Raw genomic sequence first — 15,943 nt, 5'->3', positions numbered from 1 at the left:
GCGATAAACCTGGACTAGGGACTTGTGTGGTTAGTCAGGTCGTGGTCTACACCCACGTCCGGTTTCATTGAAGTCTGCCGAGCACATGTCGCGTGCAGACGCTAAGTGGTGGAAACATGTGCGAAGAAGTACACCCCTGCAGGGTTAACACCATCTATTCTAATAGTCGCGTCCGTGGTAATGGAGTACTTGGTTGCTTATACAGTTCATAGACAAGTGAAAGTGGATAATCTAAAATGCACAAGATAAGCGTGAGTGCTATGGATGGTGTTCTCATAGGGAGACGGGAGCGGATCCATAGTGGTGTATTGATTTGGTGAATATGTGACCTCATGTGCGTCACCCCAAAAGAGTTACTTGCAGACGTAGTTCAGGATAGCCACTGAGTCAAAGCTATCTTGCTGCAATTAAACTCGACCACCCCCTTTGTTAATACTGATGCATATGTAGCTAGTTCTGATGTATGTCTTGCTGGGTACATTTGTACTCACGTTTGCTTAATTTATGGTTTGCAGAAAGACTCCAGTCTCACTAGTAGTTCCGTGTGGACTTTGACGTTTAGCTTGTTACCTCAGCTACGATCTTGTACCCTTGGTAGGGTCTTGTAGATATTCAGGCTTCTCAGCCTTTTTCATTTGTAGATGTCTGTACTCAGACATGTTATGCTTCCGTTGTCTGTATGCCCTGTATGTTGGGTCATGTGACCCATGATTGTAACTCTTACTATATATGAATCTTCAGAGCCTAATGAATGAATACTTTGAGTCATAGAGTTTTGTTGTGGTGCCATGTTGTATTTGCACATATCGAACATATTGTGTGTATGTTATTGAAATTCTTGGTATGTGTGGGATCCGACAATCTAGTTGTTTATTCTTGGTAGCCTCTCTTATGGGGAAATGTCTCCTAGTGCTTCCACTGAGCCATGGTAGTTTTCTACTACTCCGAAACACTTAGGCTGGCCGGCATGTGTCCTTCTTCGTTCCCGTGTCTGTCCCTTTGGGGAAATGTCACGTGTTGTTCCTTTAAGTCATTGTAGCTTGCTATGACTTGGGTTCATACGTTGATGACCGACACGTTCATTGCTGGGTCATGTATGCCTGTCCCTGTAAGTTAGTGCCACCTTGGGTTTACGACTAGTCATGTCGGCCTGGGTTCTCTGTCATATGGATGCTAGCAACACTATCATATACGTGAGCCAAAAGGCGCAAACGGTCCCGGGCCAAGTAAGGTGCACCCGTGGGAATATCGTGCTTGAGGCCGCAATGTGATATGATGTGTTACATGCTAGATCAGTGTGACTTAGGATCGGGGTCCTGACAGCTTTGGTATCAGAGCCTGACTGCCTATAGGATTACCAAGCCAAACTGGTCAAAGTTGAGTCTAGAAATGCTTTAGTTATATAAGGGAATTGATTGTGGATGGGAACATAAGGCTATTTTTACTCCTTTACCTTGTGCCCTTCTGATCCGAGTCATCCTATCTTTCCTACGGGGTTAAGGAACTAGGCTTTCTATTCTTTCTATCCGGATCACGTGTTACTAATCCATAGACTTATAGGATTGATGGATTCAAGTCTTAGTTCAGTTTCTACTACTTCCGTATGTTCATAGCTGGCCTCAGAACCTTGATATTGTGATCTTGAGTGGCCGTACCACTATTTTACAGGATGTCTCAAATCTTTTTGAGCATTTACAGCCGTTACGTTGTCCGAGCCATCCCAGGTTTTGAAATAGTTTGATGCATTTGCAACTCCCTTCTTTTCGTTCTCGATGTATTTGGGCCAGTTGAACCACACTAATCGGTAAATTGAGGTGCTCTATAGCCTCGATGTTGGAGGTATTATTATGACCCTAGGTGTCTTAGAGGATCACCTAGTAATCTAGCCATGTTCTGTGTTCCCAGTGTGATGATTCTGGCCATCATTCTCGAAAACATCACGTGATGCCACTTAGTTAGTAGGCATTCTATTCCAGGGTTCTTAAATCCGAGATTCACCCTACTTACTTCATGTTGATAGTGTTTGCTAGTTCCTTTAGGATATTAGTAACCTTTGCGATAGTCCTCAAGATCCATGGTATTTCCTTCTTCCAAATACCATCAGCTACTTATGGCAGAATTTCCTTGTTGAACCAAAAGATCACAACCAGAGTCCTCTTGATGAGTTCTCGATTCTATGTTGTGACTCGGCTAGTTCTACCTTTTTGCATGGGTTATCTGGAAGAAATATGTTGAACTTGTTCGACATGCTAATCTATGCACCCACAACTTAGAAAATCATATGTTCCTTTGAGTTGTCCCTCTTTAGTTGTTTTCTGACCTTCGTCTATCAATTGATAGTCAAGAGTATGCGTGCATTCGTTCATCGATGTCTATTATTCTTGTGGTCCGTCAAGCCATTCTACTCCAGAACGACTAGGAGAAACAAACTCCAGTATCTTGTCCATTTCGAGGATTGGGTCAAAGTAGTTGTATTCCGTGGATCAAAATGCTAATCCAACTTTTGCTCTGTTCTGCCTTGGAGTGTTACCATCTTTATGTCCAGAATGTCATGAGAATTGCGTCAAATCTTATGAATTCTTGTTGTAGTGATACTTCTCGCCATCATTATTCATACCTCGGTTTCGTATTCTCGCAACCGGAATGCCGACAAGTGAGTTATGATGTGTGAAGTAAAAACTCCTAGCAACCGTGTTGCTTGGTAGTTAAAGGACAATAATTTCGTTCTTAGCGTGTTGGTTATTGAATCATCATTCTAAGATAGATGGTGCTACCTAGTCCATTTTCCTGGTGCACTCTTCGATCAATGAGTAAGGATTGTATTAATTCCTTGCTCTTTTGATCCTATCGTCTTGCCTTGAAAAGCAAGATTGTTCTCGAGCTTAATAACATATCGGTGGTTCGTGATTTTTTGAATATCTTCTCAGAAGTATTACCAGGTTGTTCCCTGACCATTATGTTGAGTTTGTGATCAATTGGTTTTCTTTTAAACCACCCCTTCTCCAAGAATCTGTGTTGGATGCCCTTGAGCTAGTTGGTTAAGCTAAACAACAACTTGGAGAGTTGGAAGATAAAATATTTGCCTAACTTAGTTCGTTCCGAAGGGATATCTATGCATTTAGGTGTGTGTTGAAAAAAGATGATATTTTCATCGATTGGTCCTCGTGGTCAACCGTTGGTTCTATTGTCTTGTCCAAACTCTAACTTGAGCATGGGCTATCACCAAGTCAAATCAGAACCAACGATGTTAGTAATGTTGTCTTACTCATGGTTGATCCCTTGAGAATACACCATTACATCTTTTGGTCTGACCAATGCTATCACCGTGTTCACTTAATTGTGGAATTCCATCTTCATTGGAATTTTGAAGAACTGTTGTTGATCCCATCAGCAACATTTTACCTTCTCCATGATTCGTGTTGAACATTAAAGCTAGCGTTGGAAACTTTGTAACCAATGCCTTCATGGTCCATTCATGAAGGATATGTTTGATGAAAGAAGTGACTTCCTTTGATTGACGTGCATTTGATGTAAGTTGCCGCCGTGAATTCGAGAAAGTTCATTTTTTCTTCCTCTGGAATCATCCCAAGTCAGTCACGCATGTGTGAAGTATTCTATGGTTTGATAGACTCATCATCTTCATTCCATATGTATTCCCTAGCACACCAAGCCACTGATTGATTTGTTCAGAAAATCATATGTTCCTTTGAGTTGTCCCTCTTTAGTTGTTTTCTGATCTTCGTCTATCAATTGATAGTCAAGAGTATGCGTGCATTCGTTCATCGATGCCTATTATTCTTGTGGTCCGTCAAGCCATTCTACTCCAGAATGACTAGGAGAAACAAACTCCAATACCTTGTCCATTTCGAGGATTGGGTCAAAGTAGTTGTATTCCGTGGATCAAAATGCCAATCCATCTTTTGCTCTGTTCTGCCTTCGAGTGTTACCATCTTTATGTCAAGAATGTCATGAGAATGGCATCAACTCTTATGAATTCTTGTTGCAGTGATACTTCTCGCCATCATTATTCATACCTCGGTTTCGTGTTCTCACAACCAAAATGTCGACAAGTGAGTTATGATGTGTGAAGTCAAAACTCCTAGCAACCGTGTTGCTTGGTAGTTAAAGGACAATAATTTCGTTCTTAGCGTGTTGGTTATTTAATCATCATTCTAAGATAGATGGTGCTACCTAGTCCATTTTCCTGGTGCACTCTTTGATCAATGAGTTAGGATTTTATTAATCCCTTGCTCTTTTGATCCTATCGTCTTGCCTTGAAAAGCAAGATTGTTCTCGAGCTTAATAACATATCGGTGGTTCGTGATTTTCCCAATATCTTCTCGGAAGTATTACAAGGTTGTTCCCGGACCGTTATGTTGAGTTTGTTTTCAATTGGTTTTCTAATAAACCATCCCTTCTCCAAGAAACTGTGTTGGATACCCTTGAGCTAGTTGGTTAATCTAAACAAAAGCTTTTTGAGTTGGAAGATAAAAGCATGTGCTTGTATTTCAAATTTGAATTATGCACACAAAGGTGACACGTTCCCTCTGAGAACCACGAGCCTTCTTGAGAAAAGCTCCGGTTTGCAAGAAGCTTATACCAAAACTTGTTCCTATTCAGCCATTTTTTACCACAACATGGTAGTACCATGACATGACACCATGCCATGTTTCATGATTTTCATGCGTGTTTTGGATTTACAAGAATTTTAAAACTAAGTTTCTCAATGTTCTCGGCCGAGCCAGGATGCCCAGATGTTTGAGTTTCATTCCCAATTCTTGCATGGGACCTAGAAATTGACCCGAGGACACACATGTGATTTTTCAACCAACTTTGGTGCACGGGAGCATGTGCTTGTAGTTCAAATTTCAATTATGCACATTAAATGACCAGAAACTCAAGTAATGTATAAAATAGGCCAAACGAACCGCGAATAATTCCAAAATTTAACAGGGCACTCATGTAGTTCTATGTTACCTCTGTAAAGAACCTCGAGGGGGCAGCGTGTATCGTTTTGCACTCAAAGGTGACATGTTCCCTCTCAGAACCACGAGCCTTGTTGAGAGAAGCTCTGGTTTGCAAGAAGCTTATACCAAAACTTGTTCCAAATCGGCCCAATTTTTTACCATAGCATGTTAGTGCCATGACATGACACCATGCCAAGTTTCATGATTTCCAGGCGAGTTTTGGATTTACATGAATTTGAAAACCAAGTTTCTCGATGTTCTCGGCCGAGTCACGATGCCCAGATGTTTGAATTTCATTCCTATTACTTACATGGGACCTAGAAATTCACCCAAGGACACACATGTGATTTTCCAACCAAATTTGATGCACCGGAGCATGTGCTTGCAGTTCAAATTTGGATTATGCACATTAAATGTCCAGAAACTCAACTAATGTATAAAAAGGCCAAACGAACCCGGAATAATTCCAAAATTTAAGAGGGAACTCATATAGTTCTATGTTGCCTCTATAAAGAAAATCAGGGGGAGGCAGCGTATATTGTTTCGCACACAAAGGTGACACGTTCCCTCTTGGAACCACTAGGCTTGTTGAGAGAATCTCCGATTTTGCAAGAAGCTTATACCCAAACTTGTCCCAATTCAGCAAAAAATTATACATATGAAAACAGGGTTTAGATTACCCCGAACATCTCGCTACCTAGACCAATGTACTCTAATTTGAATTCAACATAAAATGGATACAAATATCTGAATTGGAGATCATATGGTAGATGTAGTTCATAGTGAAATATCATTACTGCTATATGCATGTTTTTTGTTATCAAGATAATATTTAAATGATTGTATAACTTGACAATAATCGTATTCAAATAAGGAAAATTGATTCAAATTTAGTCCATATGGTAGACGACAATATATATGTTCATAGGGTGGAGTAAAATGTTAATATATGATGGAAGATCAAAATGTAGGACTACATCCATTATAAACCGCAAGGTCACCTAACGATATATTCGAATTCAACATAACGTGGATTCAAAAATTGAAATTTGAGATCCTGGCATTTGTAATCATATAAAAATGGACATGGCTCTTTCTTTTGGTGGGAATTGATTTGTTTTTTGTTGTTGTTGAGGGAAGTGCGAATCGATTTGGTACTATACAGGGTAATCTTGTTCTCCCGATTTTTTTACTTTTTTCTTGTAGTTTTTTCAATGGCATTTATAGCAATATAGTAAAAGGGGACATGACTCTCTTGTGTCTTGTATGAATTGTTTTTTTGTACACGTTAAGTTTGTTTGGCCGAACAAGGAATCTGTGCCTTGTTATCCCGAAATTTTCAAGCTCGAGTATCTTTTGTCTCATCTGCTTTGAAACTCCCGCCTCTTCAACCCGCGCCGCACCTTGTTATCCTGAAATTTCGACGCGCGCGAAAACTCCCTCCTCATCCGAAATAGGTCCCATAGCCTAGACACGCAAAATCCCCGTCTACCCGTCAGCCGGAAATGCTCGCTCGACGTCGCGGTGTCAAAACTGGTGGGGGGTATGCTGGTAACTTACCCTACATTTCAGACAAGGACGTCCCTAAGCCATGGCTCCCCTACCTTCCCCTTCACCCCCATTCGTACACCGAGGCTACCAAAACCCACGAAATCCCACGCTCCTCTGTTGGCCTCCTGAACAGTATCAGCCACCACATACCTGCTATGAATTCCGTTGTGCGACTGAGATACTGGAGTGTTCTGCTCTCCTGCTGCTCGGAGCAGTGCTCTGATCTGTGTCAAACCTCTACCAGATTCCGACTAGGACGGGTGAATGGATTATGCTATACGGGATGCAGCAGTAAGATTCTGAATCGGAGTGCGATATACCTGTGGTTCGGGTGGAAATAGTTGACGCTGCCGTCAACTGGACTCGGGGATCTGTCGGCGAGCACGGTCGTCGAGTGCACGCTGAAGACTCTCCAGTCGGGTGCGCTCAACCAAAGTGGCCAAACGCGCTGCCTCCAATGCCCGAGCTTCAGAGGACTCGCCGACAACGGGCGTGTGGAGGGCCTCCACATTGCGATGGTGAAGTTCCTCCCTCTGCTGAGAAGAGAGAGTTTCGGGGTGGTACACTTCATGAGCGCGTGACGGATCGCCACCGTTGTGACGCATGCCAGGCGGACTGCGAGGTGTGTCGACCATTAGGACCTCCGGCACTGGGTCGCTGCTATCGCACTTGGACAGGGTCTCGATGGAGCCAGTCGGCAGGTCGAACAGGCCGTAGAGAGATTCGTCGGGCTAGATTGCCACGACTTGAGGGGTGGACGACTGATGCGCCACCGCATGCTTCACCCACCGCTAAAGCCGTGACCGACCAGATCGCTTGTGACGGTGAGCAGCCGGGAACGAAGATACTGCGGGGGCCGATTGATACTTAGTCGACGGCTCCTGCAGTAGGATGCCGTGAACACACGCGCGGAAGTGCGTCGCCCTGCGGACGGGGAGCACCTCGATGTCGAGAGCAGCTTCCTGAAGCCAAGCGGAGTCGTCGTCGATAAAGACGAGCGCGCCGACACGGATCTCGTGGCCCTCAGCCAAACCTCCGCCAGAAACCATGATGAAAGGACTCGGAGAAATCGCAACCTCGCCGGAAAGTGGCTAAGACACCTGCCCCATGGTGGGCGCCAACTGTCGTGGTTCTAAGTTTGATAGTAAAGTAGGGCGGTAGGGATGTAGAGGCAAGATCCTAGCTACGGTGAGATTGTGCACGCAAGATGTACGAGTTCAGGCCCTTTGCGGTGGAAGTAACAACCCTACGTCTCGGTGCCCGGAGGCTCGGTCGATTGGATTATGCGTGAAGTTACAGGGGGTGCAAACCCTTGTGCTAGAGGAGGGGGTTGAGGGAGTCCTGGACTAAGGGGTCCTCGGGCGTCCGGCCTGTTATCTATGCGCCGGACTGATTGGCTGTAAGGACATGAAGACCGAAGACTGTACCCGTGTCCGGATGGGACTCTCCTTGGTGTGGAAGGCAAGCTTGGCGAACAACTATGGAGATTCCCTCTTATGTAACCGACTCTATCTAACCCTAGACCCCCCGGTGTCTATACAAACCGGAGGGTGTAGTCCGGAAAGGATATACTCAATACCTTAGTCATACAGGCTAGACTTCTAGGGTTTAGCCATTACGATCTCATGGTAGATCAACTCCTGTAATACTCGTATTCATCAATATCAATCAAGCAGGACGTAGGGTATTAAGTCCATAAAGAGGGCCCGAACCTGGGTAAAACTTCGTGTCCCCTGTGTCCTGTTAGCATCAACCTTAGATGCACAGTTCGGGACCCCCTACCTGAGATCCACCTGTTTTGACACCGACATTGGTGCTTTCATTGAGAGTTCCTATGTGCTATTGCTGAAAGGTTCGATGGCCCTTTCAATCGTCAATAATGATGTTGTCTGCGGAGAAACTTTCCTCCCCGGGCAGATCTTCGTGTTCGGCGGCTTCGCACTACAAGCCAACTCGTTTGTCCATCTAGAGCAGATCAAAAGTTACGCCCCCGGCCATCAGGTTAGATTCGGGAGCTTGAACTACGTCGCAGACATCTGTGGAGACTTGATCTTCGCCGGATTCGATTCCACGGTGGCCGCTCCCGGTCACCCCGATGATCATCACCTAAATCAGTCATCGGGCCGCGTCCAGGATATCGCTCCTGTAATCGCTCCGGCCCTAGAGCCGGAGCAGGCCGCGCCATCCGGAGACGGAAGGATTAACCCCACCTCAGAGACCGCAGATTCCACGGCGTTGGAGCCGTACATGGACCTGGTCTCACATGAGGCCTATGCCACCGAAACGTCAGACTCGTCTCCGGCCGCAGGTTCCGAACCACGCGTGCCCGCGGACGCCGAGCTTGATCGTTTATCGATCTTCAAATTCAGTGCCGTAGACATCTTCCAGCACTCGCCTTTGGGCGATATGCTGAACTCATTAAAAAACCTGTCCTTGGCGGAGGACCCACAGCCGAACTATATCCGGCTCGAACTAGGGGCTGACGATGGAGAATTTTATGTCCCACCCACCACCCACTTTATAGGCACGATCGAGGATTTGACCGATGAACTTGAGTATGACTCTGAGGACATCGACGGTATGGACGACGATGCCGGAGAAGAGGAGGCCCAGAACCTGCCGTTCACCGGACGCTGGACGTCCACTTCCTCGTATGACGTATACATGGTGGATGCACCAAAGGAGCACAGCGGCAACGATAAGGAAGACCCAGTTGAGGATAAACCTTCCGAAATACAGACAAAGCACCATCGTCAGTGGCGCCGCTCTAAGTCACGCCACAGTAAAGACAGCAACACCGACACAGGAGAAGATGACACTCCGGAAGGTGCCGAAGACAATGAAGACCCCGTCGATAAAGCAAATGAACAAGATGAATGGGAAGATGAGCAGGTTAGCCCTGTTAAACAGGCCAAGCACGAAGATTCGGAGGACGATAATTACCTCCTGCTCTCCGAAGATGAGGTGAGCCTCGGCACCGAAGATTTTATCGTGCCCGAGGAACCTCTTCAGCAGGAGCGCTTCAAGCATTAGCTAATAGCCACGACAAGGAGCCTGAAAAAGAAGCACCAGCAGCTTCAAGCTGATCAGGATCTTCTCAATGACAAATGGACGGATGTCCTAGCATCCAAAGAATACGGCCTCAAGCGCCCAACCAAAAGCAACCCAAAGCGTAAATTTCTACCTCAGTTCGACGAGGAGGTGCCGGAGTACATACCACCATCACACAATACGGCCGATCGACCACCACGTGGTCGGGAAAAAACGGCAACTCATGCCGAACACCAGCCCGCCCCGCCTCATCACTCAGGTAGAGGTAAATTATGTTGGGGAACGTAGTAATTTCAAAATTTCCTATGCACACGCAAGATCATGGTGATGCATAGCAACGAGAGGGGAGAGTGTTGTCTACGTACCCTCGTAGACCGGCAATGGAAGCGTTGACACAACATAGAGGAAGTAGTCGTACGTCTTCCCGATCTGACCGATCCAAGTACCGAACGTACGGCACCTCCGAGTTCTGCACACGTTCAACTCGGTGACATCCCTCGAGCTCCGATCCAGCAAAGTGTTGAGGGAGAGTTTCGTCAGCACGATGGCGTGATGACGGTGATGATGTTCTACCGACGTAGGGCTTCGCCTAAGCACCGCTACAATATGACCGAGGTGGAATATGGTGGAAGGGGGCACCGCACACGGCTAAGGAACGATCACGAAGATCAACTTGTGTGTCATGGGGTGCCCCCTTGCCCCCGTATATAAAGGACGGAGAGGGGGAGGTGCGGCCGGCCCAAGGGGTGCGCCTGGAGGAGTCCTACTCCCACCGGGAGTAGGACTCCCCCCTCTTGCCTTGTTGGAAAAGGAAGGGGGAAGGGAGAAAGAGGAAAGGGGGGCGCCGCCCCTCTTCCTTGTCCTATTCGGACTAGGGGGGGAGGGGGCGCGCGGCCTGCCCTGGCCGGACCTCCTCTTCTCCCTTAGGGCCCATGTAGGCCCAATAACCCCCGGCGGAGTTCCGGTAACCCCCCGGTACTCCGGTAAAATCCCGATTTCACCCGGAATGTTTTCGATATCCAAATATAGGCTTCCAATATATCAATCTTTATGTCTCGACCATTTAGAGACTCCTCGTCATGTCCGTGATCACATCCGGGACACCGAACAACCTTCGGTACATCAAAACACAAAAACCCTAATTACGATCGTCACCGAACTTTAAGCGTGCGGACCCTACGGGTTCGAGAACTATGTAGACATGACCGAGACACGTCTCGGTCAATAACCAATACCGGAACCTGGATGCTCATATTGGCTCCTACATATTCTACGAAGATCTTTATCGGTCAGACTGCATAACAATATACGTTGTTCCCTTTGTCATCGGTATGTTACTTGCCCGAGATTCGATCGTCGGTATCTCAGTACCTAGTTGAATCTCGTTACTGGCAAGTCTGTTTACTCATTCCGTAATACATCATCCCGCAACTAACTTATTAGTTGAAATGCTTGCAAGTCTTGAGTGATGTGCATTACCGAGAGGGCCCAGAGATACCTCTCCGACAATCGGAGTGACAAATCCTAATCTCGAAATACGCCAACCCAACAAATACCTTTGGAGACACCTGTAGAGCACCTTTATAATCACCCAGTTACGTTGTGACGTTTGGTAGCACACAAAGTGTTCCTCTGGTAAACGGGAGTTGCATAATCTCATAGTCATAGGAACATATATAAGTTATGAAGAAAGCAATAGCAACAAACTAAACAATCAAGTGCTAAGCTAATGGAATGGGTCAAGTCAATCACATCATTCTCCTAATGATGTGATCCCGTTAACCAAATAACAACTCATGTCTATGGTTAGGAAACATAACCATCTTTGATCAATGAGCTAGTCAAGTAGAGGCATACTAGTGTCACTCTGTTTGTCTTTGTATTCACACATGTATTATGTTTCTGGTTAATACAATTCTAGCATGAATAATAAACATTTATCATGATACAAGGAAATAAATAATAACTTTATTATTTCATCTAGGGCATATTTCCTTCAGTGTCCCACTTGCACTAGAGTCAATAATCTAGATTACACAGTAATGATTCTACGACCCATGGAGCCTTGGTGCTGATCATGTTTTGCTCGTGGAAGAGGCTTAGTCAGTGGGTCTACAACATTCACATCCGTGTGTATCTTGCAAATTTCTATGTCTCCCACTTGTACTAAATCCCGAATGGAATTGATGCGTCTCTTCATGTGCTTGGTTCTCTTGTGAAATCTGGATTCCTTTGCCAAGGCAATTGCACCAGTATTGTCACAAAAGATTTTCATTAGACCCGATGCACTAGGTATGACACCTAGATCGGATATGAACTCCTTCATCTAGACTCCTCATTTGCTGCTTCCGAAGCAGCTATGTACTCCGCTTCACATGTAGATCCCGCCACAATGCTTTGTTTAGAACCGCACCAACTGACAGATCCACCGTTTAATGTAAACACGTATCCGGTTTGCGATTTAGAATCGTCCGGATCAGTGTCAAAGCTTGCATCAACGTAACCATTTACGATGAGCTCTTTGTCACCTCCATATACGAGAAACATATCCTTAGTTCTTTTCAGGTACTTCAGGATGTTCTTGACCGCTGTCCAGTGATCCACTCCTGGATTACTTTGGTACCTCCCTGCTAGACTTATAGCAAGGCACACATCAGGTCTGGTACACAACATTGCATACATGATAGAGCCTATCGCTGAAGCATAGGGAACATCTTTCATTTTCTCTCTATCTTCTGCAGTGGTCGGACATTGAGTCTTACTCAACTTCATACCTTGTAACACAGGCAAGAACCCTTTCTTTGCTTGATCCATTTTGAACTTCTTCAAAACTTTGTCAAGGTATGTGCTTTGTGAAAGTCCAATTAAGCGTCTTGATCTATCTCTATAGATCTTAATGCCCAATATGTAAGCAGCTTCACCGAGGTCTTTCATTGAAAAACTCTTATTCAAGTATCCCTTTATGCTATCCAGAAATTCTATATTATTTCCAATCAATAATATGTCATCCACATATAATATCAGAAATGCTACAGAGCTCCCACTCACTTTCTTGTAAATACAGGTTTCTCCAAAAGTCTATATAAAACTAAATGCTTTGATCACACTATCAAAGCGTTTATTCCAACTCCGAGAGGCTTGCACCAGTCCATAAATGGATCGCTGGAGCTTGCACACTTTGTTAGCTCCCTTTGGATCGACAAAACCTTCTGGTTGCATCATATACAACTCTTCTTCCAAAAATCCATTCGGGAATGCAGTTTTGACATCCATTTGCCAAATTTCATAATCATAAAATGCGGCAATTGCTAACATGATTCGGACAGACTTAAGCATCGCTACGGGTGAGAAGGTCTCATCATAGTCAATCCCTTGAACTTGTCAAAAACCTTTCGCAACAAGTCGAGCTTTGTAGACAGTAACATTACCGTCAGCGTCAGTCTTCTTCTTGAAGATCCATTTATTCTCAATTGCTTGCCGATCAACGGGCAAGTCAACCAAAGTCCACACTTTATTCTCATACATGGATCCCATCTCAGATTTCATGGCTTCTAGCCATTTTGCGGAATCTGGGCTCACCATCGCTTCTTCATAGTTCATAGGTTCATCATGATCTAGTAGCATGACTTCCAGAATAGGATTACTGTACCACTCTGGTGCAGATCTTACTCTGGTTGATCTACGAGGTTCGGTAGTAACTTGATCTGAAGTTTCATGATCATTATCATTAGCTTCCTCACTAATTGGTGTAGGTGTCACAGAAACCGGTTTCTGTGATGTACTACTTTCCAATAAGGGAGCAGGTATAGTTACCTCATCAAGTTCTACTTTTCTCCCACTCACTTCTTTCGAGAGAAACTCCTTCTCTAGAAAAACTCTGAATTTAGCAATAAAAGTCTTGCCTTCGGATCCGTGATAGAAGGTGTACCCAACAGTCTCCTTTGGGTATCCTATGAAGACACATTTCTCCGATTTGGGTTCGAGCTTATCAGGTTGAAGCTTTTTCACATAAGCATCACAGCCCCAAACTTTCAGAAACGACAACTTTGGTTTCTTGCCAAACCACAATTCATAAGGTGTCATCTCAACGGATTTCGATGGTGTCCTATTTAATGTGAATGCAGCCGTCTCTAAAGCATAACCCCAAAACGATAGCGGTAAATCAGTAAGAGACATCATAGATCGCACCATATCTAATAAAGTATGATTACGACGTTCGGACACACCATTACGTTGTGGTGTTTCGGCTGGCGTGAGTTGCGAAACTATTCCGCATTGTTTCAAATGTAGACCAAACTCGTAACTCAAATATTCTCCTCCACGATCAGATCGTAGAAACTTTATTTTCTTGTTACGATGATTTTCAACTTCACTCTGAAATTCTTTGAACTTTTCAAATGTTTCAGACTTATGTTTCATTAAGTAGATATACCATATCTGTTTAAATCATTTGTGAAGGTGAGAAAATGATGATATCCGCCACGAGCCTCAACATTCATTGGACCACATACATCTGTATGTATGATTTCCAACGAATCCGTTGCTCTCTCCATATTACCGGAGAACGGCGTTTTAGTCATCTTACCCATGAGGCACGGTTCGCAAGTACCAAGTGATTCATAATCAAGTGGTTCCAAAAGTCCATCAGTATGGAGTTTCTTCATGCACTTTACACCAATATGACCTAAACGGCAGTGCCACAAATAAGTTGCACTATCATTATCAACTCTGTATCTTTTGATTTCAACATTATGAATATGTGTATCACTACTATTGAGATTCATCAAAAATAGACCACTCTTCAAGGGTGCATGACCATAAAAGATATTACTCATATAAATAGAACAACCATTATTCTCTGATTTAAATGAATAACCGTCTCGCATCAAACAAGATCCATATATAATGTTCATGCTCAACGCTGGCACCAAATAACAATTATTTAGGTCTAATACTAATCCCGAAGGTAGATGTAGAGGTAGCGTGCCGACCGCGATCACATCGACTTTGGAACCATTTCCCACGCACATCGTCACCTCGTCCTTAGCCAATCTTCGCTTAATCCGTAGCCCCTGTTTCGAGTTGCAAATGTTAGCAACAGAACCATTATCAAATACCCAGGTGCTACTGCAAGAATTTGTAAGGTACACATCAGTAACATGTATATCACATATACCTTTGTTCACTTTGCCATACTTCTTATCCGCCAAATACTTGGGGCAGTTCCGCTTCCAGTGACCAGTCTGCTTGCAGTAGAAGCACTCAGTCTCAGGCTTAGGTCCAGACTTGGGTTTCTTCTCCTGAGAAGCAACTTCTTTGTTGTTCTTCTTGAAGTCCCCTTTCTTCTTCCCTTTGCCCCTTTTCTTGAAACTGGTGGTCTTATTGACCATCAACACTTGATGCTCCTTTTTTATTTCTACCTCCGCGGCTTTTAGCATCGCGAAGAGCTCGGGAATAGTCTTATTCATCCCTTGCATATTATAGTTCATCACGAAGCTTTTGTAGCTTGATGGCAGTGATTGAAGAACTCTATCAATGACACTATCAACAGGAAGATTAACCCCTAGTTGAGTCAAGTGATTATGATACCCAGACATTTTGAGTACATGTTCACTGACAGAACTATTCTCCTCCATCTTGCAGCTATAGAACTTATTGGAGACTTCATATCTCTCAATCCGGGCATTTGCTTGAAATATTAACTTCAACTCCTGGAACATCTCATATGCTCCATGACGTTCAAAATGTCGTTGTAGACCCGATTCTAAGCCGTAAAGCATGGGACACTGAACTATCGAGTAGTCATCAGCTTTGCTCTTCCAGATGTTCATAACATCTGGTGTTGCTCCTGCAGCAGGCTTGGCACTTAGCGGTGCTTCCAGGACGTAATTCTTCTGTGCAGCAATGAGGATAATCCTCAAGTTACGGACCCAATCCGTGTAATTGCTACCATCATATTTCAACTTTGCTTTCTCAAGGAACGCATTAAAATTCAACGGAACAACATCATGAGACATCTATCTACAATCAAACATAGACAAGCAAGATACTATCAGGTACTAAGTTCATGATAAATTTAAGTTCAATTAATCATATTACTTAAGAACTCCCACTTAGAAAGATATCCCGCTAATCCTCTAAGTGATCACGTGATCCAAATCAACTAAACCATGTCCGATCATCACGTGAGATGGAGTAGTATCAATGGTGAACATCAATATGTTGATCATATCTACTATATGATTCACGCTCGACCTTTCGGTCTCCGTGTTCCGAGGCCATATCTATTATATGCTAGGCTCGTCAAGTTTAACCTGAGTATTTCGCGTGTGCAACTATTTTGCACCCGTTGTATTTGAACGTAGAGCCTATCA

The sequence above is a fragment of the Triticum urartu genome, chromosome 4, assembly GCF_003073215.2.
Source record: "Triticum urartu cultivar G1812 chromosome 4, Tu2.1, whole genome shotgun sequence".
NCBI lineage: Eukaryota > Viridiplantae > Streptophyta > Magnoliopsida > Poales > Poaceae > Triticum > Triticum urartu.
The sequence above is the reverse complement of the archived record's forward strand: the minus strand, read 5'-3'. Positions refer to the sequence as shown.